Source organism: Pinus tabuliformis, chromosome 1_2, assembly GCF_031772625.1.
Source record: "Pinus tabuliformis cultivar Carrire ecotype Pingquan chromosome 1_2, CPIR1, whole genome shotgun sequence".
NCBI classification, from domain to species: domain Eukaryota; kingdom Viridiplantae; phylum Streptophyta; class Pinopsida; order Pinales; family Pinaceae; genus Pinus; species Pinus tabuliformis.
This window is the reverse complement of record NC_142298.1, coordinates 837,180,077-837,204,989: the sequence shown is the minus strand read 5'-3', so window position 1 is coordinate 837,204,989 and position 24,913 is coordinate 837,180,077. Positions and strand designations below refer to the sequence as shown.

General features: G+C 36.7%; 2 pseudogenes; both read left to right on the top strand.

The window, feature by feature from the left end:
* The first annotated feature begins 20,510 nt into the window (after positions 1 to 20,510).
* Positions 20,511 to 22,262, top strand: LOC149208535 (non-specific phospholipase C2 pseudogene; annotated as a pseudogene).
* A 1,436-nt stretch (positions 22,263 to 23,698) lies between these two features.
* On the top strand, positions 23,699 to 24,651 carry LOC149208534 (NDR1/HIN1-like protein 6 pseudogene; annotated as a pseudogene).
* Positions 24,652 to 24,913: the final 262 nt, after the last annotated feature.

The window sequence follows — 24,913 nt, the reverse complement described above, 5'->3', positions numbered from 1 at the left end:
TTTTGGATGGTAAGGGGAAGTGATTATATCCTTGATATGATACTTTTACAAAGTGATAGATATTTTATGGGCCGTAAATTGTGATCCTCCATTAGTTAAAAGTTCTCAACATAAGATATATTGGACAAACAATTTAAATAGTAAATTGATGACTACGTCCTCTGTGGATCTTGCAACTATTAGTGCCCCCACCCATTTTGTTACATAGTGTATGTAGACTAGAATGTATTATTTTTGGTTTGAAGGCGAACTAATGGGACCTAGAAAGTCCATCACCCATCTCTTGAATGGTTCTAATACAAGCTATGTTTCGAGAGACATTTCATTGGCCTGAATGGATGAACCATCATTTGATAGATATCATAGCTTTGAACATATTTCTTAGCATCTTTAAATATCGTAGGCTAATAACACCCCATCTCCAGTACTTTATGCCTAGTTCTATAGTCAAAAAAATGTCCTGCACAGGGTTCATCATGGCAAGCCCCCAGGATATCATAAATTTCATCCTCTCTAATGCATTTGCAGACTTGGAGATCTGCCCCTGTATGGAAGAGGTAACCATCTATCCATGAGAAACAAGCACTACGTTGAATATTGTGCTTCTTTTCCAGTGGTGAAAAATGTGATGGAAATTTTATAACTGTCGAATAATTTGCAATGTTAGCATACCGCAATCTTTTAACAGTCACAACAAATATATCTTCATCTAGGAATCAATATTCTGTTGGTGAAGAATTGGATAGAAGTGGAATTCTTGACAAGAAATGTGTAACATGTTTCTCCTTTCTTGGTCAGTGCTTTATAGTGATGTCAAATTCCTATAACAACAATAACCAGTGAGCTACTCTTCCATTGGTAGCATGTTTATTAGCTAAATACCGAATAGAAGAACGATCAGTGTATAAGAAAACTAGATATCTTGTTATATAATAACATAATTTTTTTATATCATAGACAATATCCATATTTTTTTTCCTGTCACAATGTAGTATAATTATGAAATTGTTAGGTTTTTGCTGATATAATAAATTGCATAAGGTTTCTTATCTTCTTCCTATCCTAGAAGTGCCCCTTTCACTACATCAGATGCATTTGAAGATATGTGGAATGGGACTCTAGTCTAGTTCCCTCAACACATATGTTGTGGAGACCAACTTCTTTAACTCTACAAAAAAAATATCATGCTTATCAGTCCATCGAATTCCACATGTCTAGTTAATGCATACAATATCACTGCAATTTTTGAAAAATATGTTATGAAATGACGATAGTACCCAACATAACCAAGGAATCTATGTACCTTTGTTAGTGTACGAGGAACAAGGAGTTCAAGGATTATCTTGATTTTAGCTAGATCTACTTGAATAACTGCAGCAAAAATAAAGTGTCCCAAGACTACACCCTCTATCATGAACATATGGGAATTTTCATTTCTATGGCATAGTCTGGTAGCTATACATCATAAGAGACCCTTTTCCAAATTATCCAAAGTTTCATCAAATTCATTACCATAAGGGTTAAAATCATCCATATAAAGCTAAATTCCATCATTGATTAAATCAAAAAATATACTCAAAATTTCCCTATGAAAAGTTGTTGGAATTATGGCTAATGTGTTGTCCTTTATGGAAACCTACTTAATAAATATGTTAATAGTGTGATAACATGGTGGTTATACATATTGATACATATGCTATATATGGTATGGACAGAGAAATGGTAGTTTCGAGACAGATGAATGATAATGGTGATGTTTGAGAAAGTATACGTGAGTCCTGTGAAGAAGGGTCGTGTATATACACAGGTCCTATAAGGGAAAGTCATGTACAAAATTTGTACCATGGTAATCTAGATACTAGTGGTATTTACCACATTATTGGCCCATAGTAATTGGAGTGACAATGGTCATTTGATCCCGTCAAAGAATACTAATGAAACTACCAAGGGATTTACCTAAGGTATGGGCTAAGGCTAAACCTATATAAGGAGATGGAGATCAAGGTGTTAGATGAGAAAATAAATGATCTATATTTATGTAATTTTATTTGGAATAGGTGTGCATCATGAAGCAAGGAGATAATTCATGTCTAACATATTAGAAATAGTTATGAAGACTAATGAAAATACTTGCTTGATCTATCTATGCTTACAATTTTAGATCTATGGCTATCATGATGATTTGATCTAAACATAATGATGTGTGTCAAGATCTAGGGTTAATTGATGTTGTGAATTGGAGTGAAATTTTGATTCAAGTATTTTAGGATTTGTACACAATTTTTCTTCTAATTTGTCACATACATACGCGAATGAGGTTCAGTAAAGTAGCGTATAATTTATGCAATAATCTATTTAGTATATTGAGATTTGTACGTAGATGTTAAGCTTAGTAGACATGTACATACATTGATGTGTTTCATGGATGTCACGTATACCTTCTAGGGTTTTGCATTATGTTTTTATGATGATACCTGATGAGTTCTGATCCCCATCAATGATGTCTCTATCTTGATGATCCATGTCTAACTATGATGATTGAGTTGGTTGATTGATAAATGATGCTTTAGTGTAGGGATCTACAATTGGTTCAGTATTATGTTCTTGTTTTGTGTATGGGTCAATGATTGATTCAGAATTATAGTTATTCATTATTCAGTTTGCAACTATTTAAGATATGTACGCAAATGTTACACATAGGAGGCACATACATATGTGAGTTAAGTATAGTCAAGTATAGAATTTGATTTTGTTGGGTTCTACATTCCGTGATTTGAAGCTTCATAAATTCAATTGATTTGGAGTGTTACAAAGTCCCAAACTCAGCATTTTAGTTTGATATATTTTCTTGGGTTTATTGTTGATATCAGTCTAGTCTAAAAATGTGATGAAAGGTGGCCTAGACATTGTTTGATGATTATTTGACATGTGGATCTAGTTTGAAACATTCTGAAAAGTGGCCCAGAAGGAGTTTAGGGTTGCAACCTTTAGCAAGGGGGTAGGAGCTTCCATCTAGTAGAATACGTTAAGCAAGATTAGGGGGTTGTAGCTCCCTTCTAGTAGGAGCTAGAGAATGAGTGGAGGTTTTAGTCTCTTGTAGGTGGGTGCATGCATACTGATAAGAGTCTACATTAGTACAAACTTAATGAATATTTTCTTTATATCATAAGAAAAAAGATAGAGACAACAACAATGACATTATTCTCCCACATTTGGTTTCCACCTAAAAAATCTTGGTGTTCTATGTATGTTGCTCATTTTCTGTGATTTTTTTATGTTCTTTATTGCATACTAAAAATTAATTAATCTACTGATGCAATGATTAAAGATAATCACTTGATAAAATACATGAAAAATAAATAAACTAGATATATGTACATGTTTCTTTCTCTTATGTAGCATACATACATAGGTTTCTTTAATAGAAGTAGCATATATATTTCAAAATATAAGGTTTAAGGTTCTCAGTTTAAAACACTGATTCATCCCCCCCTCTCTCGGTATTTTTCCCAACAAAGTGGTTGGTGCATTAAACAGCCCTATTAGTAAAAATATGTATGCAAATGTTTCCCATGGACAGTGAACGTAGTTTTGTCTTGATCCTCAGGAGAAATATGAATTTGATTGTATCCACTAAAACCATATAGTAAGGAAAAGTATTTCTTCCCAACAAATATATCAAGGACTTGGTCTACAAAGGAGAGAGGAAAATGATATTTTTGTGTGGCTTTGTTTAGTTCTCTATAATATAAACAAATCCTCCATTTTCCATTCTTTATAGGGACTACCACCAATGGTGAAACCCACTGGCTATCAGATATAGGGTATATAAAGCTGAGATCGAGTAGATTTTGTAGTTCCTGCTTCACTATGTCCCTAATATGTGGATTCAATCTCCTTTGTGGTTGATGAATTTCTTGGTCATCTTTTTCAATGTAAACGTGGCCTGTACACAATTACGGATCAATACCTTCCATGTTTGCATAGTCTTAGCAAAGGCTTGTTTATATTTTTGAATAACTTGGATCATTTTCTCACATTGGAGGTCATTAAGGCTATCATTAATATTCAATGTTTTTCCTGGTTCAATCTCAGCACGAATACCATTATAGACTACAGAGGTAGGTATATGGTCATTATTTAACTCCTCTAGTGGATCACCCTAGGCTTCCTTATTGATCATGACTTTTAACAACTGGAATTTGGATGTCCTACAGTAGAGGAATGGCTAATGAAGCAATTTATTCTACCATCCTCAGTTTGTATCTTAAAGATAAGGGATTTATCAATGGTAAGGGGAGAACATAGCATGCCTTCTTTATACTCGAGAGGAAGCCACTTAAAACTGTAAGATGAAATGCTGGGTTTGATAGGAATATATAGGATAAGGTTCTTGATGGCAGTTCCTTTAGCAATAGTCATACTTCCAGTCCGACACCCAATATATACATCCACAATGACAATGGTCTGCCTAGTATGAGAGGGTGTCCTTCTGGATTATTTCTATGGTTAAGAACCAAAAAATATATTGGGTACTCCCAGGAATCCATAGAGATGATAATCTCTTCAAGGGTACCTTCTGGCTTTACCACAAATCTGTTAGTTAAATATAGCATGGTTGGGGTTGGTTTTAATGTGGTTATTCCAAGGAGAGCACACATTTCAAGTGTTATGATATTCATAGAAGCTCTTAAGTCCACTAAAGTATTTGGAAAGCTAAGTCTCTGAATCTAAATAATGACCACTAGGTTTCCAAGATCATTGTACTTGATGGGTATCTATTTTCCCAAAATAAGACCAAAAAGTTTCCCAAGGACATGGACTATAGGAGGGTATTTTGATTTTCTTCCAGGTTTCTTGACACAGTTCTTTGATGATCTTAGCATATATTTATATATCTTTGATAGCTTGGAGAAGGGGCATTTTAATACATAAATTATATAGTTCCCTTATGAGATCAAATTCAGGGCATGAAAATGCCTAACTATGACCAATATTTCTAGAAATAAAGGAGTAACGTTTGACATTTTACTGAATTCTTTATTTTTATTTGGTTTATTGGGTGATTCTATCTCAGTGATAATTATAGTAGAAGAAGTTTTTTCTGGTTAATGTTTCTCTTCAGCAAAGTTTTCATCTTCTAGCTGCTTTAAGTTCCTTGGGGGGTACTCTTGAAAAATGTCCTATCCTGACCTCACGTGGATTTCATTACATTATAAGGATGGAGGAAACCAGTCAGAAGTATCAATAATTTATAAAAGTTACACATGCCAATTGTTTGGGTTTGTATTTGGATATCCAGGTAGCTAAGGGCATAACAAAAGTGGGGCATTTGGGGTAACTGAAGTGGTGGTTTTAATGGCTGTAGTGTTTTTTGGGATTGAGGCAATGTTCCTACTAATTGATTTATGGGTTTGGAGGGGTGTTTCCAGCTTTGTAATAAATTGGCCCTTGAGTGGGCTGGTTTGGCCATTGTGAAGGATACATATTACTCTGTGAATTCTTCCATGGAGGTGAAAAGTATTGTTGGTCTGACAAAGAAGGTCTAAGAGATAACTGATTTGACCAAGGTGATGGGGGATATGACTGAGGTTTCTAGGAAGTATTGGAATGTTGCTGAGCATGCCAATTTATTTCTCTTGATTATATTGTCTACATGGATGGGTCCTAAACCATACTTGTAGGGAAAAGTTTCCATTTTCATTGTTGTGCCTTGAAAAATGCAATTTTTGGCTCTTCCTCAGCTTCTTTAAATATTCCCTTTAACGTAGGGAGAGAGGAACAATGGTCAATCGAGTGGTATTTGGTATAAATAACACAAATTTTGATTGTATCTAGTGGGCATTACTTATGGCCATGATTCCATTGAAAACAAGGACATAAGATTGCTAATTATTATTCTGATTCAACCTACTTCTGCTTTAGCTACAAGACATCCAATTGTGTAGTCACTGTGCTTAATATATCAGTTTTAAAATTTTCTAGTATATTACTAATTTTTGCACACGTAACACCTCTTCATATAGTTCTACTAGCTCTATTGAGTGGATAATGAATCCCAGGATTATTATGTGTACTCCCATAGGAACACCTAGTACACAATTTCACAATACCATCATACTCTTCTTTAGAAATACCACCCTACTCGACTAGGTTAAGTGTTTCTATCCATTCATCCTTCATTACTCTAATTAAAGTAGTTTCAAGTAGTTCTTTAGGTAGAGTGGTGCATGGCAATCTTTGCAATCTATATGGGAACCTCTCCATATATTCCTCTAAGGTTTCATCTTCCTTAAATGTGATTTTGAATATTTTTTCCTTTAAGTCTCAAGATAAACAATAATCTTGATATTTAGTGTGGAAGGATTGTTTCATCTGGTCCCATGGGTTAATACTACCACCCCCCTAATCCCATCAACTAGCACAATGATTCTCCATTCAGAGTGGAAGGGAATAGCTTTAGTTTATGGGGTTCAATAGTATAATCATATCCCCAAAATAAAATTTCAAATTAAAATAAAATGCATCTAGCTCTTCAGACGCCATCCCATGAAAATTTGGAATATTTTGAAGTGGAATAGCCTTCATACACACATTAGCTTGCAGATCGACAATAAGGTATTTTATGGTAAAATTTAGCGTGCTTGACACCTACCCTTCCATTTTCTTAAAAACATGTCGATATCCTTCAAGAATGTCAAAATCAAGAGGTACTAATTAAAGGAGACCGATATGATGATGAGACCCTGAACATGGTCTAGGTCTTACAACACTAGTCAAATAAGGAATTGCAATTCCTTCTTTCGCAATTGGTTTCATAGGAAATTCCTGCTTAGGGGGTTGAGGATATGGGTCACTTGTATCACTTCCCCCTTCCTTTAAATTGCAAGAGTTCCCCTCACTCTTGCTAAAAGGATCAAAATTCTTGCTTGGTAAATCTTGAAAGATCTTCTCTAACCCTACACTTTTATCTGAATCTTGGCCTTAGCTGTAGTAGAATATTCTACTACTATAGGGGAAATAATAGTAGAGACATTCTCAGATTCCATTGAGGGGCCTACCGAGGCCCAAGATCTTCCCTTCGAATGATTTCGTCTACAAAGGCCGCTAGCCCAAGGCCAACTTGACCCTGGATTATAGTACTTTTTGAAGTGGATTTTTAGTCTATATTTACCTGGTTCCTACCTAAAGTATTCTTCCTAGTCATACATACTAAATAGCCTAAATATATCAATTGAGGGAAAACACCACCACAAGTTTCTGATTACCCAGGTGCGTGCATAGGTTCTTACATTTCATCTTCAATATCCAACCCTTAGAAAATCATATATGCAACTAAATATAGTGGAACCTTCTTTTGACAACCTCCCCAACAATGAAATCAAAATGTTAGGACAATTTATTATTCTAAATAAGAAACTAACTACCACATTAATTTTTCAACTCAAGGTTTCATCTAGTTATTTCAAGGCTGTTTGCAAAGTATATGCAAGAGATAGTGCCGAAATAAAAATAGATAATTCTCTAACTGTAACCGAAGTAACTACAATAAAGAATCAATTACTACCTTAGAATGGGCTAATAGGAGAATTTTATGCTTACACAATTTTTATACATGTTGACAATCCAAACACCTCGCAACATATTGAGCCACCTCTTTCTTGAATTTTTGCTGATGGTAGAAGTTCTTAACCATTTTCAATGTCTTTCGATATCCCAAGTGACATGAATATGACTCAACATGAGATTCCCTCAAGGTAACTTTCTTGAGCTCATTGTTGTCTCACACATAGATCCTGTCCCTAAATCTGACCAAACCATTTGTTGTGAGATGATAGTCCACATATTGTTAACCTATAGCTTGTTGTTATAACTTTTTCTTAAGTTGTTGGTACCTATCATCTTATTGTCTTGCCTATAAGATTTGACCCTTCAAGTCTATCCCATATGAACTCATAGTTTCTATGTGACTTACCTACACTCATCTTCTAAGAGAATTTGCAACCTCGTTATCTTTACCCTTAATGTACCTGATATCGAAGTCAAACTCACTAATTGTAGGAAGCCATTTAGCTTGCCCAACATTCAGATTAGGTTGGTCAAACAAGTACCTCAACCGACTGTGATCACTCATTAGAATGAACCTCCCACCAAGAATATAGTGTATCCACATCTTTAATGCATGGATGATCACTTCCAACTCAAAATCATGCATCACATAGTTATGATTGTGCTCATTCAATTTCCTTGAGTCGTAGCATACTGCCTGTCCTTCCTGCATCAAGACTCCACCAAATCCTCTCTTGCAAACATCTATACATACCACAAAATCTTTATTTGTATCTGCAATCTTCAAGACCAGAGCATTTGTAAGACACTGCTTCAGCTTCTCAAAACTAGTTGCACATTCCTTAGACCATACAATAAAGAATCTCTCTTTCAGCCAACCACCCTCGTGTCATATTCCAAGCATGAATGTGGGATTGTTAGGTAAAATTGATTTGGAGGATAGAGTCAAAATTTACCAGGTCAAATAATGGTGGTTTTGGGTACATGCTATAGTGTAACAATGGGATTTCTACCCATGTGATTACATGTAATGTAACCTTTAAAAGGTTGGGAGGCATTCATTGTAAAGTAGGGCCAAGGGGGTGAGTAGTGAAGGCTCACTTGGTAGAGTTAGCCAAGGTGTTGTCCAAGGCTAATGAAATTTCATTGGGTTGGGTTTTTTCCTCAAGTTTGAGTTTTCCCACGGAAAATATTATGTGCATGCCTATGCTTGTTGCTGATTCTTTTTATTACTCCTCTTGGTAAATCTTTGTAAATAATTTATATGTCTATGGTAAATTATATGTAATTGGTATCAGAGCTAAATGTTGGCTTTAGAGGGACCCTTCTATTTCCAAAGGTTTGTATTGGCCAAGTGGATGGAGAGATCTAAGCACTATAAAAATATGGGGTGTGGTATCATGGAAGCATGTTGTGATTGAATATTAGAACTGAGTGCACTGGTCTGATGTGCTGTAGAAAAATTATGGTGTAAAGGATGAATTGGCATGTGAATAAATGTGAAATGAGGGAAACAACATAGGAGGAGTGTCAACTGTAAGAATGAGAAGAATGGTCTAGCTTTGGTGCTAGACTGGTATTAGTGATTATGGTGTTGGAAGAACTTAGACATGGTGGGAGAAAGCATTGAAGCATTAGGAAGGTGGCTAGGGCATGCAATGTCATAAATGGAGAAATATTAGCTCATGGAAATAGTGTGACTATAACATAGATTTCTAAAAGAGCAAGGAAACAATGGTAACATCTCCAACAAGCCAACGATGAAAAAAACGTGCACATCTGGTATCAACTATCTATATGATTGAGCACAAAAAAGGGAGGCATGGTATGCATTGGCCTATGGAGATTAATGAGGAGACTGTCATAGAAGGAATAATTAATCTCAAGAAGGAGAGATATAAGTGTTTCTCTAGAGTTGATAAACGACTAGACATAAGCATCAATGACAATGCCGATCATAACTTGATAGGACAATATATGGTCTTACATTGTTTTACCATCAGATTTGAGGAAGCATATGCCAAGGTGATTGTGATGGAGATGAAGTTTCCACGTTTGGATAAGAGAAGCCACCAACATGTCTTGTGAAGGTGCAGTTAGGTATCCTTCTGTGGCATGATGGAGACTTTGTAAGTGAAGTGGTGATTCTGAAATGTCTAAATCAAGCAACGCGAGTTGAGTAAGGTGTCATAGGGGATTGAATCATGTTACGGGAACTAATAGTAGAAAATCATAGTCGAAATGTACAAGAGGTTTAACATGGGTTGAACAATAACTATGAGTGGATTACAGGATGTGGAATGTGTTGAAAATGATTGACGAGCCTAGATCAAGGGTATGTTCAAAGAGCCACAAATTTGTCAACTGTATGGTAATTTCGCGAGGAGCTAGAAGAAGTCTGTTAGCACATTGAAGTATGATCGTAGGACTAAGAGAGTGCATAAGAAACAACTGGAAGCATAAGATACACCATGGTCATATTTGACAGTGTCCACATGGTTTTATGTATTGTTTCTGATGGCGAGGCCACATTGTGTTATCAGACACTTACATAACCGTTGAGGATTTGTGAGAACAAGGTTAGGAATTTTATCAGTAGTGGATGAAGGCAACCTAAATTACAATGACTAGTGGATGTGGAGGTCGTAGTTGTAGTTGTAGGATTGTGGATCAAGAAATGAACAAGTTGCAAAGGTAGAAACCTTATATTTCACATATTTACGGAGATCATGAGGCTTAGGGGTAGAAAGAGGATGAGTGAAGATATATATATATATATATATATATATATATATGTGTGTGTGTGTGTGTATAACGGAGTTAATATTTTTCATGTAAATGGCCATACTATTGTAAGACTTGGTAAGGCATGTGTATCGTTGGGTAATCATTGGTAAATTCTGAGTTAGACCTAGGTGATAAAGGTCATGTCAGGTTAACACATACCCTGCTATAAAATTTGAGGGGGGTAAGGGCCAAAGTGAGCAGGGTGGGGCTGACTCACTTGGAAAGGTTGGCTATATTTAGTCAAGGAACCCCAAGTCAAGTTTAAGAGGGGAATGTTAGGTGGAATTGACTTGGGGATAGAGTCAGAATTAACTAGGTTGAATAGTGTTGGTTTTGGGGACATGGTATAGTGTACCCATGGTATTACATATAATGTAGCTTTTAAAATGATGAGAGGACTTCATTATAAAATAGGGCTAAGGAGGTCAGCAGTGAAGTTTCACTTGTCAGGGTTGGTCAGAGTTTTCGATAAGGCTAATGAAATTTTTTAGGTTGGGTTTTTCCCTGGAGTTGGGGTTTTCCCAGGAGAATATTATGTGTATGTCTATGTTTGTTTCTAGTTATTTTTATCATTCCTCTCAATAAATATCCTTACAAAATTTATGTGTTCATGGTTAATTTTCTTCAGGTATCTCAAGGAATAAACTAAACAAGACCAAACTAGTGATTCGACAAGCCAAATCAAATAAACCTTCAATCATTAATTCCACCTCATAATCAGATATCACTAACACCAACTAGATCGGTCTCCACCTAGTTTTCCGAGGCTCTAGGAACTAATAACTTAACCCACAATCTTCCAGGGATCCAAAGAGTTTCCCCAACCTAGCTCCAAGACTAATAACTCAACCCACCAAGGGATGAAAAGGAGTTTTCCAACATAGGCTCCAAGACTAGTAACTCAACCCAAGTTGTTCCAGGGCTTCCAAATAGTTTGTTCCAATCCACAAAGATAAAAAATTATGAGAACCAACTATAAAACAATCAAATGGAAAAACCCACAACACCACCATGGCTATCTAGGAAATGGCAAGGCAATGCTAAAACCACTATCAATCTAGGTAATCCTACATGCCAATGACATAGCATAACCAAATATTCACATGCATATACCATGCATCCATAAATCAACAAAGAAATCATACATGCAACCTATTACCTACATGGAAATCCCACTATAGTTGTTGAGCCACCTATTCCCTTGTGGTTTCCTACTTTTTCCTTGCCTTCTTTCTCCAAATCCAATGTATGCTAGAGTGCTCTAATAAATATTTAAGTGTGTAAGAGTATGAGAGAATGAGAGAATAAAAGAGAGCTCCAAGATAAAAATAACAAAAGTTTGTGAACTAATTCTCAAAAGCCTTTTTATCATTAAGGCCTCTATTTTCTTCATTTTCCTTCATTTTTTCTTCAATTTTCCTGACATGCAAATATGTGACTTTTCATCTCCTTTTTCTCCTATTTTCTTTTACTTTCATAAAAAAAATGCGAATTATTGCCACTTTGTCCCATGACCTTGGTTATTATTCTATTTACATAGGAAATCAACTAGGGGTTGTTACAATAATATATCCAATCTATAATAAAATAATAAGTTGAATGCATATTATAATATTGAAAAAAAGGTAAACTTAAAATAGACTTATTATTTAAAATTTATTTTCCTTTATACCATTTCTACTAGAGTTAATAGGGGAAATATATTGTTCCAATGCCTCTCTCGCGAGAGTTGTTTTCCAATGTAAGTGTAAGTTATACCCACTTATGTGTCATTTTCATTTAGTTGTAATTGTTTTTTATGACTATCTATTGTACCTATCTCATTACCATAAATATGGGATCCTATTGTATTTTTAGAGATGTATCAGATCTAATAAATCTCTCCTTAAGAGAGTTTGGATTCTTTATGGCAATATTAAGTGTTGTGTAATTTGCGATCATAGTTTAAGGCTTGAGATTTGAAGGTGAGACTTAAGTACGTTACTTGTGAGAGATTGTTGGGGGAAATCTTAGTTCTATGTGATCTAACCTAGATTGTGTGTGACATAGTTAGCATTCTAGAGTGAGGAATATATAATTATATCATGATTGGTTAAAAGTATGTGATTTTTCTAGTGTTGTTGTTTCTAAACCCTCTACATGTTTGTAGCCATTTATGTTTTTAGCAATAGAAGTTTTTATTTGGTCCAAATAAGTCCATTGAAGGGCTTATAAATCCTTTGAACAAACATCAATCATAAATAGATTGTGTCGAATAGCCTATGTGTAGAGAAGTGAACTTTGTGGAGATTGATATGCACGAAGGTGTATCCTAGGATCATTGAGAAGATGTAGGAATTACACCACTTTGAGAGGTGATTGTAGTGGGTGTATCTCAACAATATATTTGAATTGTGTTGTGATTGGAGGAGCGCACCACATTACAAGAGTTCATAGGTTGTGGAGCCGAGATCTAAGTTGATTCTTAGTAAAGCTAATGATTTGATTTTAGAGGAGCATATAACAAGTATTTTTGTTGAAAAATTTAGGATTTATTTATCATAATAATAATATTTTAGCTATTTATTGAAGGACCTATGTGAGGCTTGTGGAATTTAGTATTGAGAGATGAAATGGGTGGAAACTATGTGAATAAATATGGCATGGATTATGAATGAATATTAAAATTGTTTTTCCTACATATTATCGTTTGGGGTTTGTTGTGGTTTTGTTTAGTGGTTTACATAGAGTTTGGGCTTGTTTGATAGGATTTTTACAATATTATCCTTCATTTATACTAAGACAAGTGGTAGATTGATTTAATTTTTAACAAAAGAATGAATGTTTTATTTGAAAATATGGAAAATCCATTGGAGGATTCATATGTAACTGAGTCGACCAAGCTAAATGGACAAAATCAAATTGAAATTTTCATATGTAGACATTTATTAAAGGTTACAATGTTTGATAAATAACATAAAACATTGACCCCAAAACAAAAACCCTTACAACCTCAGTCCAGGATGGGGAATGAAAAGAGACCAAAGCGAAGATGTTTTTGAGAATGCCAATCAAGGATGAAATCATTCCACATATCAAGGACTACAATAAATTTACACAAACGTGGGATATTCCCAAAGGTTTATATGAGACTACAAATACACACTGTGTTATTCTTAGAAAGAAAATTTATCTTAGTAAAAATGGAACAAAATGAAAACATAAAAAATTAAAGATAGGATCAACGATATTGGTCAAAAAAATTCTAATCATGATCTAGTCATAGTGACATTGAATGGAATGTTGGATGAATATCAAATGTTTATCATGGGTGTTATATCTATGGATATGGACCCTATTTTTGATGAATTTAAGTGTAGGTTTTAACCCCGTACAAAAATTACCTGCATACGAATTATAACAACAAGAAATAAACAATGTGAGAGCATAACACATAAAACACAAATATACAAAGATTTTCCCCTGGATACCAAAACCGAGACTACCAATTTGATTTTTCATTATATTTCTTTCAATGTTACAATACATATATATACATGCCAAAGCATCCAATACCATGGATCGAAAACCATCGTGTCCAAAAACATGTGTGAAAACCATGCACAAAACCATAGGTAGGTCTACCCAACCTAATATAGGGTCCAAAAAAAATTTCCCCATGGTGCTTCCCTTGACCCCATAGAGGGGGCTACTTGCTCCCCTGTGATCCCCCCACTATGCAATCGGCGCAACCAAGAGGGGGCTTCGCCCCCCCTCTAACCGCCCGGTTAACTACATAGGTTAGTCATGGAAGGAATATTTAACACAACCCAACATTCTCCCACTTGTTGTTTTCTTTCCATAAGAGAGATTAATCTATTATCCAACCCTACAATGTCCATTTTTCTCTACACTAAGAGAAATTCTCAGAGCTCATAGATTTTGTTAATGCATCTGCAGTATTCTTCAAAGTGTCCACCTTTACCGGCAACACCTTTTTTTCTTCTATCATATCCCTCAAAAGTGATACTGAACATCAATGTGCTTTGCCTTTGAATGATAAGCAGGTTATTTGCCACGAAAATTGCACTTTGGCTGTCACTGTCTTTCCTTATAGCTCCCTATACTAACCCCATACTTGAACACAATCCCTGCAACCAAATTGCTTCCTTGCTTGCATGAGTGGCTGCCATGTATTCTGCCTCTGTAGTTGATAGTGCCACTATAGATTGTTTCTTACTCATCCAACTGACTTCACCTCCAAATAGGTTAAACACATACCCACTTGTAGATCTTCTCTGGTCCAGATCTCCAGCCCAGTCTGCATCAACAAAGCCATGAATATCCAACACTTTATCCAATCCTGGTCTTCCTTCGTAGCACAAGACATAATCACTAATGCCATGCAAATACCTAAAAACCTGCTTCACTGTTGTCCAATTTTGCTTCCTTGGTTTTGACATAAACCTGCTACAAACCTTCGCATACATCAAGTTACCGACTACACTTTCATATGGAACACGAGACATGTCCTCTTCCTCTTCTTATGTCTTGGGACACTATTCAACAAATAACTTTACACCTATAGGAATAATAACCTTCACCGGTTTACTATACTGCATATTAAACCTCTGAAATATTGTCTCGACCTACTTCCTCTGGTTTAACCAGAGCTTCCTCTTTACCCAATCTCTTTTAATTTCCATGCCCAAAATATAGTTTTCAGCACTAAGATCTTTCATGTCAAATTTTGAGGACAATTGGTTCTTCAAATGCTAGATAATTTCTTTGTCATTTCCAACCAGCAACATATCATCCACATACAAGACCAGATAAATAACATGGTCACGAATTAATTTAAAATACACACAATGATATTCTTTGCTTCATGTGAAGCCAAGTATCCATATAAATGTATCAAATTTCAGATACCACATCCTTGGTGATTGTTTTAACCGATACAGAGAATTCTTTAACTTGTATACCAGTTCTTTCTTACCCTTCACCGCAAAGCCTTCAGGTTGCTTCATGTAGATCTCCTCTTCCAGATCCCTGTGAAGAAATTTCATCTTCACGTCCATCTATTCTACCTCAAAATTAAAAGCAGCAACAACAGATAAAAGTAATCTAATAGAAGCTACCTTGGCAACAGGAGAAAAAATATCACAAAATCAATTCCTGGCAGCTCGGAACAACCTTTTGCTACCAACCGAGCTTTGTATTTCTCCACCTTTCCTTTTCCATTTGTCTTTTTCTTGAACGCCCATTTGCTACCAATGGGTTTCCTTCCAGCCGGTAACTCCACCAGATCCCATTCCTCATTTTTGTGCAAAGATGTCATTTCATCAACCATGGCCTCTTTCTAGAGTTTGCCATCCTCTGAATCTATTGCTTCCTTCATAGTTCTGGGATCATCATCAATAATAGATAAAGTAAATTTTGAATAGAAAGGAGATGGACTATACCTTTCTGGCTGCCTTCTTTCTCGAACTGATCTTCTCACACTTGTAGTTTGTGGCAATTCATCTTCTGATTCCTCTTCTACTGTAGAGTCTGATTCTTACTCCTTTAGCTCAAACTCTATATTCTCAGGTTCATTTGGTTGAACTTCATGTTTAATAACATCTTTCACCTCTCTGAACAGCACATCTTGATTGTACACAACCTTCCTTGTTACTAGGTTCGAAAGCTTATAACCCTTTAAGCCATCCTTATACCCAATAAAGATGCACTTTTCAGATTTACTATCCAACTTGGTTCTTTTCTCATTTGGAACATGTACATATGCATCACATCCTAATACCCTCAGATGTGAAAGAGAGGGTTTCTTACTAGTCCATACTTCTTGTGGAGTATTATCCTCCAACGTTGATGAAGGTGATTTGTTGATTAGGTAACATGATGTCTCCACCGCCTCTACCCATAATTCTTGTCCTAACCCGGCACCATTGAGAATGCTTGTTTCCCTTTCCATAAATGTCTTGTTCATTCTTTTTGCAACTCCATTTTCCTCAGGTGTGTATGGAGTAGTCTTCTAATGTTCTATATCACACTTCTTTCAGAATTCTTCAAATTCCTTGCTGTAAAAATCTCCACTGTTATCTGCCCTCAATAGCTTTATCTTCTTCTTTGTCTGGTTTTCCACCAGAGCGTTAAATTCTTTAAAACTGTCAAAGACTTCATATTTCTTCTTAAGAAAATATATCCATGTATTCCTCGAGAAGTCATCTATAAATGATACATAGTACACAGACTTACCCAATGATGGAACCTTCATAGGTCTAAACATATCACTTTGCACAAGCTCTAATATCTATTTTGCCCTCTTACCACCAAAGGGGAAACTCACCCGATTTTTCTTCCCATATACACAATTTTCAAAGAAACCAAAATCCAGAGAGCTATTACTCATACCTTCTACCATACCTTTACCATGAAGTATTCAAAGGCCCTTCTCTCCAATATGTCCAAGCCTTTGATGCCACAACATGGTCTTCTCTCCAGAGACCACTAGATTTTCTGCTCCACTTTCAGGAACTACAAAACTGTTGCACCCATCAACAACAGTGCTACCTTGTAGCTTGTACATAGTTCCAATCTAAACTCCCTACATCAATACCAGTGCTCCCCGAACCATCTTGCAGGTATCCTTATCGAAAACTGTTTTTACACCTCCATCATTCAGCTTGCTTACAGAAATTAGATTTCTGGCCAATCTAGGAATATGAAGAACACCCGAAAGTATTCTAACCCTTCCACCTTGCAACTTCAACTTTACTTTTCCATGACCAACAATCCTAGCTTTCCTATCGTCCCCTAAGAAGACATCACGACCATCATATTTTTCATACTTGCAAAACCACTCTCTATGGGGAGTGAAGTGAAAGGATGCACCTGAGTCAATTAGCCATGCCTCATGATCTACATGTGTACTTGAAGAATCCAAGTACACATCCCCACCTTCATCTAAGGTGGTTTTTGCCTCTGTAGAAGGAGCATCATCAGATCCCTTTCCTTTGTGAGGAGCTTTAAATTTACAGTCCCTTTTGTAGTGTCCTTCCTTTTCGCATATCCAGCAAGCCACCTTTACATGTTTCCCTGGAGATTTAGATCTCCCCCTAGATTTAGATCTCCAACTCGATGACTTATTTTTGTTTTTGTTCTGGGACCATCCTTATACAAACAAGGCATCACCATTCTAGCTCTCCATATTTTTCCATCTCATCTCCTCCGTTAGTAAGGATGAGACTATTTCATCAAACTACAAGGTAGTTGCATTGCTACCTATTGCAATAACCAGACTATTCCATGAATCTGGTAGAGAACACAACAAATTGATGCACTTATCTTCATCTGAAATTTTAATATCAACATATAATAACTGACTTACCACACTATTAAATGCATTCAGTTGCTCTGTCACCGAGTCTCCATCTTTCATCCTCAGGTTATACAGCTTTTTCCGTAGGAAAAGTTTATTCACCAGAGACTTAGATTGGTACAAAGTCCCTAACTTTTCCCACAAAGCCTTAGCTATAGTTTCCCTTGGTACATGCAGCAATATTGAATCTGAGACACACAATCGTATTATGCTCTTTACCTTCCAATCCAACTTCTTCCATTCTTCATCAGACACTCACGTTGGTTTAGTACCCGGATCTATTGCGATCCACTGATCTTTATCCACCAACAGATCCTCCATCTTGAGTTTCCACAACTCAAAACTCTGACCATTAAATTTCTTGATCTCTATCTTTCCACTACTAGCCATCTTCTTTTCCCACTAGAATTGATCCTGCAAATCTCCCATGGAATAGGGTCTACCATAGGCCCAAGCAAAACCCCTCAGCAACAAATGCATCCCCTTGAAGCTAAAACAGCTCCAATACCAAATGTAGGTTTTAACCCCATACATAAATTACTTGCATACGAATTCGAACAACAAAAAATAAACAATGCGATAACATAAGACATAAAACACATATACACATAGATTTTCCCCTGGATTCCAAAACCAAGACTACTATTTTGATTTTTCATCATGTTCCTTTCAATGTTACAATACACATATATACATGCCAAAGCATCCAATACCATGGACTGAAAACCATCGCGTCCAAAACCATGTGTGAAAACCATGCACAAAACCATAGGTAGGTCTGCCCAACCTAATATAGGGTCCAAAAAAAATTCCCTGGGGTGCTTCCCCGAACCTCATAGAGGGGGTCTACCCGCCCCCCTATGACCCCCTGTTGTGCAATCAAAGCTACAAGGGGGGGCTTCGGCCCCCTCTAACCCTCCGATTAACTATGTAGTCTAGTCATGGAAAGAATATAACACAACCCAACATGAAGGGTATTCTTATACAATAAGAAGAAAAAAGAAGGAATCTTAATCATAGGTTTCAAATTTTAGATTTGGAGAGGGGAGCCAAAAAAAAAAGATGGGAGAGAAATAATGGAGAAAATCCACATGTACATTCATATCAATTCACACCACAAACATAAAAAAAATGCAAATTTGAATAAAAATTAATGTTACTAAAGTGGTAAGATTGGAAATTTTACTACAGATCATCTAAAAATAAAATTTGATCAATTCAAACATAAAAGGCATATAGAAAGCTTCATTGAGAATTATGTGTCAGTAAGAACAAATGAAATTTTGGAGAAAAATGATGCACCAATGTGGTAAGATGGGTCGTTTTGCCAGAAATCATTTGAAAATAAAATTTGATTAATCCAAACTTTATAAATAAAATTTGATCAATTCAAACATAAAGGGCATATAGAAAGCTTCATTGAGAATTATGTGTCAGTAAGAACAAATGAAATTTTAGAGAAAAATGATACACTAATGCGATAAGATGGGTCATTTTTGCTAGAAATCATCTAAAAATAAAATTTGATCAATCCAAACTTAGAAGACATACCTCAAACATTATTGAAAATTGTTCATCAGTAAAAAAAATGATTTCGAAATCCTAAAGTTGCTTTTTTTACGTTACTTTGTCAACTCAAACAGAGGATTGTTTTTAATCCCTAGATAATTGATTTTGATTCCACAATCCATATTTCTTAAAATAAAGATTAGTTTGATACATATTAGCAATACGTTAATGATGCTCATATCTATTTGGGAGATGATAGATCTCATGAAACTAAAGATTAGGGAGATATATATGTGTCTTTTATGAAAAAAACCTTAACTCTGGTGCATCAGGTAAATATTATATAGTAGTTCCTACATATACAAATAATGAGAAATGATCAATCCTTGAACTAGTGCATATTGGTTTATGTGATATGATGCAGACAAAATCTCTTCGTGGGACATATTAATTTATTAATTTTAATGATCATAGAACCCAATATACTTGGGTCTATAATATAAGGAGGAAAAGTCACGTATTTTATAATTTTAAAGAATTCAATAACATGGCTGAAAAGAAAAAAAGAAGGTGCATAAAAATATGCAAGTCAGATCAAGCAGGAGACTACATGTCAAGGAGCTTCATCAAATATTGTTAAAAAACTGGCATTTTGTAGCAATATGTATTACTATATACTGCTAAGAAGAATGAAATAGTCGAGAGGAAGAATATAACACTTGATGAATGTGTAGGAAGCATGATAAAAGGTAAAAGTTTTTTCTGGGTTTAAGCCATTAATATTGATGTATATCTAAAGAATAGAATTCCTACTAAATATTTAGAGTAAAAAATACCTTGTGAAGCATCATATGGATTTAAGGTAGAAGCTAAGTATTTGCGTTGGTTATTGTACAAATCATAAGTCTTATAACATGTTTGATCCCGTCACATAAAGTCTTTGCAAGAAATATGTTTTATTTCGTAAACAATCCATTCATATATGAAAAGGGGATGGTCATAAAGCATGGTATATCCTTGAAGAAAATGATAAAAATTTCAAAGAAAAAGAATTTTTTGAATAGGTACAAACTTGAACATTTAAGTAGTTGAATACCTTAAATACTCGAAGTATGCTAATAAGAGATGAATATACTCCCTAAAGTAGAAGACAAGATGAAGAAAATCCATAAAGCAGTATGCTAATAAGAGATGAATATACTCCCTAAAGTAGAAGACGAGATGAAGAAAATCCATAAAGCAGTGTGGCACCAACGAGATCAACATATAAATTTAAATTCCTATAATGTACAAGGTTCCTGGAATTTGGTCATGGATGAAGCTGCATAATCCATAATCAATGGGGTTAGCAGCCAGGAGTCAAATCCCATATCCACCAATGATCCCAATTATGCGAGTCTTTTCTTCAAAGATGAGGCAGAGTATGTGGATCCGGATCTGAGGCACTCATTTCAGGCCATATGAGACCAGATTTTTGGCTTCGAGAACACCTCCGTGGATCCTGCACCCATGAACAGATTCACCCATTAGGTGACTTCCTTGGGGGGTCCCAACATGTCTCAGACTGTCATGAATGGCTTCGGACCCAAGGTTCTTCCCATATATAACACTCTCGTAAGTGAGTTTGCAGTATTTGATCGGTAGTTTCCTTCGGTACCAGCCTCGAATCAACCCAACAGACTCTACGCTCATTTTGTGACTTCCCATGGAGCCACCAGCAATATCCCCAAGCTGTTTGCCAATGGATACCCATAGAAAACCATCTTTGAATCAGTAGGCGAGTCAGGTTTGTCGTTCGGGATTTATTACCAGAACATCCCAACCACTCCGTTTTATAGAAATCTCAGAAAACTCAAGTATATTGGCGATTTCCACTCCTACTCAGCTCAATTCAAGGCCCATGCCAGGAATGGAAAGTTTCCCAATTATGTGGTTGTGGAGCAGTGCTACATGGATTCCAAGCTCTTCCTTGCCAACGTCGACCATCCTTCACACGATGTAGCCGAGGGACAAAAATTCGTGAAGGAGGTGTACGAGATTCTTAGATCCAACCCTCAATGGAATAAGACATTGTTCCTTATAACTTATGATGAGCACGACGGATTCTTTGATCACGTTCCCATGCCTGTGAAGGACGTGCCTAGCCCCGACGACATTATCGGCCCCAACCCCTTCTTTTTCAAATTTGACAGGTTAGGGGTTCGAGTCCCCACTATCATGATTTCGCCATGGATTGACAAAGGAACAAGTTTCAAATCTCTTATCGCTATCTTCTTCCCTTCATCCATAATTCGATTATTTTCCATAACATTGAGTATTAAATTAAATAAATTGTTGTTTCAGTGGTACATGGGGCTAACAAACCATATCCATTGTCTCAGTTTGAGCATTCATCCATTACTGCAACAGTCAAGAAGTTATTCAATCTACAGTCTGATTTCCTAGGCAAGAGAGATTCCTAGGCTGGAACTTTCGAAGTTGTCGTACAGAAGTGCAACAGCCCAAGAACAGACTGCCCATGTACTCTAGGACCTAACAAATCTTCTTCTCACCGTAACTAATTGTTGATCAAATTAGGCTTCTACCCAAACTTAGTAGTTTTGATCTGGTTTTTTATGGCCTTGCAGAGACACTACCGGACCCTCCAAAGATAAGGCAGAGTGGAGCGAACGAGGAAGCAATGTTAAGCGAGTTTCAGGAGGAACTGCTGCAGCTGGGGGCTCAGTTGAATAGAGATTATACTCTCAGGAGTTATCCAGAGGAGATCAGGAAGAAAATGAATGTGAGAGAGGGTAACAAATACATCGAGGATTTTGTGAGGCGTTTCTTTGAGGCAAGCCGATTGGCTAAAAGGCTTGGAGTTGATGACCATGAGATTGTAAAGATGAGACCTTCTCTCACCACCAGAGCCACCAGTGGAGGATCAACCTCCAAGACCACCCACCCCTAGTGCTACACATATAATTACATATTATATAGATTCTGATTCTATGGCATATAAAACAGATGAATGTAACTCAGTCCTTTGGGAATAAAAATCAGTGGATTACTTTTTATTGGTCCGCTTTTCTTAAAAAATGTTAAAGAGTTCCCTGGCGCTGCTAATTTTAACTGTGATATGTTTTCATTTATTAGTTATTTGGGATTTATTTTGATTGAAAGAATGGTTTATATCCTCGTTCAAATTTTTTCTATTGAGTTATAGTGTTTTCATGTAAATTTGTTGTACATAAACATTGTTGTATTAGTTTCTGGCCTTATAAACTTTTTGTAAACTATTAAAAATTTGTTCTGAAAACAACAATCTTCTTCTAACCCTTTTACAAAGAAAAAATAAATTGTGTATTCATTCACAAAGTCAGTAAAAATTGTTACATGTTATCTTGAACTATCTAAAACCGAAATGCACGTATTCGCACTAGCTAAAAATGAAGGAAATGCTACTTATTATTAATTTCATGAAAATGATAGTGTAGAAATAATAGATCTTTCTGACAACCAAACACTAACAATGAGGGCAACCAATATTTCCACCCCTATAGACCCATTAAGAGACTCTAAGGATAGTCTTGGGAGATGGGTTTTGACATCAACTTTTGCTGTCAACCCGTGTGCATCATTTCCCCGGCTAACAGATTCTGATTAATAGGAAAATGTGTTGATGTCTCTATATGTATTCACATTCATCCACCATGACTTTTGTCGATGCCACATGATCCACCATGCGCATGATGGTTCCCAAAAATTGCGTTGATAGTACCATGGGGTATGCCATGTGTTTGGAGGTTATGGCATGGAGCATACATGATAGTATGCTCAAGTTTTTAAATTGTGCACGGGTGAATGAAATTCAAATTTGAAATCACTCTGGAAAACCAACCGTGCCTTCATTTTCTTCAAAAACCCAAACCTCTATGTGAACCATGCCCATTATCATCGATAGAAGAACTCTGGAATTGGTAAGACTTCGTCCAGAGGTCAGTTCATCAGGGAGAGCTCCGACATGATGCCCTATACAGATAACAAGTTCTCCTCATCCCGCTTGTTGCCGAAGCACATCCACAGAACAATGCATATGAGCGTGGTTCGAAACTGGTACACGATACTAACCGCTCCACTACTGTGGGTAGCTTCGTTACTCATTTTTTCCACCAGGCGACCTATGCTACATTCCCTCACCTTCCAAAAGGCAGATTGGAAATATTGGTTGCCATAGACTAACGCCTATTTTTTGGATGCTGCATGCCTTCAGAATTCATTCCCATCATTGCATGAAGGTCTTTAAGTTTATGGGAGCCCCAGGATCGAATCTCGTCAACCTAAGTTGATTCATTTTAAGTTTTGGGAGCCCCAGCATCGAGTCTCATCGGCTTAAGTCGGTCCATTTTAAGTTTCGGGGAGTCCCAGGATCGAATCTGGTCAGCCTAAGTCGGTTCATATCGCTTTGTTCGCAGCTCGGGGCTGGGTGCCATGATGACAGATCACCAGAGAATCTATCCGATGATGGAAAATATCGAGAAGGATGCAGGCGAATATGTAAACGAGAAGCTGAGCGCTCCATTGGCGCCCAATTCTAGCAATCTTTCATCTGAGAAGGGCAGGGTCGATCCCGCGCTCATTCCGCCTGCTTCAAACAGGCGGATGAGAGTTAAGGTTCCAAAGGACCAAGTTATCTCCAGAAGAGAGCATCCCAAATACTTGTCACCACCTCCCAAGCGTCGGTGCTCCTGTTGCCGCTGCTTGTGCTGCACCATTTGCTTTTTAATCACTCGTCGTGATCGTCGCGGTCGCCTGTGGCATTCTATACTTTGTCTTCTGGCCCAAGATCCCCAAATACTCTGTCGACAACATCCATATTACTAATTTCACCATCAACCCCGTCGATTTCAGTACAAATTGCCAATTCGATGTGAAAATAAAGGCCCGGAATCCCAACAAGAGGATCGGTATATATTATCTCGACAACAGCCATCTCGCGGTTTTGTATTCAGGCTCGGAGCTCTGCACAGGCTCCCTGCCGGTATTCTACCAGGGCCACAAGAACACCACTTTGTTGGACGTGGAACTCAGTGGGACCGGTGCTAAGCTCACCAATGCCATGAAGTCTACGCTCAATGCGTAGATAAATCAGGCGAGCATTCCCCTGAAATTGAAGGTAGATGTTCCCGTGAAGATAAAGTTTGGGAAATTGAAGTTATGGAAGATAACAGTTCGCGCGCGATGGGACCTTACCGTCGACCAGCTCGATGCCAAGGCCACAGTGACTGTTAAGAATTCCAAGGTGCGGGTGAAGCTGTGAGGATTGCGCGCGACTTAGGATGCATTGAATTCATGGTTAGGGCACGGTTAGGGTTAAGTGTTTTTGTGATAGGACCATATAGATGCTACGGCTGCAGATATATTTTTTTGATATACAATTTGTTTTGTTCAGACTCCATATAAAATATTAATGCCCAACTTTTAGTTGGCAGACATATTATTTTTAATAGCGTGGCCCTGTTTATATCGAGACATGTTTTAGTATTTCCAAAATATAATTGGATTCTTTACTCTCTATTGTTCTTTCCTTTCTCTTACGGATGAGTCAGTATTTTGTGGGTATGGTGGTGAAATTTACAATTGAAGATTGTATATTTTAGGAATATTTTAGAATGAGATTGGATGTAGAGTATCTAGATCAATTGTTTG